We start from the raw sequence: 745 nt of genomic DNA, 5'->3' as shown, positions 1-745 counted from the left end.
TAGAATATTATGCTACCTTAAAGAATAACAAGGAAGCTGCAAAACACCACTTAACATGGATGAACCTTAAGGACATTATGTTGAGTGAAATTAGTCAGTCACAAAAGGAGACTATGTAGTGCATAGGACTGCTACTGTAAAAGACTATGAAAAAGAACCCATACTAAAGGGGTTGGGGTGATTCTTTGCTGGTTGCTGGGATGTGCAGAGTGTGGTGAGGGGAGGGACGGAAAGGTAGAGCACAGAGCAGGGAATAGACACAGGACAGTTTGGGTGCTGGGGAGGAGGACAATGCACAAAAAGGGAGAGAGGAATAGAAGAACAAAGCAGAGGGGAGGAACAAGTAGACAGGATTGCATGGGCTAAATGAGACAGAGACAAATAATGATGTATGCACAACCTTGGAACAACAGGACTCTGGGAATCAGAGATTGAAACATGGTAGATTGGGGAAAAGGGGGGAATAATGTTAGGATGCTTGGCTGTCTACTGAATCTTGGTTTTCCTTGCATTACATTATAAAATAGACACTGGAAGGGAAGAGGAAGGAAAATCCAGAAACATCACCATAGAAAACTTATAAGTCGGTCTTTTGCCTATAACTGATTAGAATACCTAAAATGGGGCTACAATATGCCCAGTGAAGGAGGCTTCCTGCGGAGCCTCTGCATTACATAAGACTATAGGTGGAATCCTGAACAGCATCCAGAATCTTCAGAGGTGGGAAATTTCCCCCTGAGAGGAT

The 745-nt window shown here is 43.2% G+C and overlaps 1 protein-coding gene across 2 annotated transcripts in view; it reads left to right on the top strand.

Moving 5' to 3' along the window:
• DPP6 (dipeptidyl-peptidase 6) overlaps nucleotides 1-745 on the top strand; it is a 1,346,563-nt gene that overhangs the window by 1,325,601 nt on the left and 20,217 nt on the right. The window lies entirely within an intron of this gene.

The sequence above is a fragment of the Chrysochloris asiatica genome, unplaced genomic scaffold, assembly GCF_000296735.1.
Source record: "Chrysochloris asiatica unplaced genomic scaffold, ChrAsi1.0 scaffold00166, whole genome shotgun sequence".
Taxonomy (NCBI): Eukaryota; Metazoa; Chordata; class Mammalia; order Afrosoricida; family Chrysochloridae; genus Chrysochloris; species Chrysochloris asiatica.
This window is presented reverse-complemented; position numbering and strand designations above follow the sequence as displayed.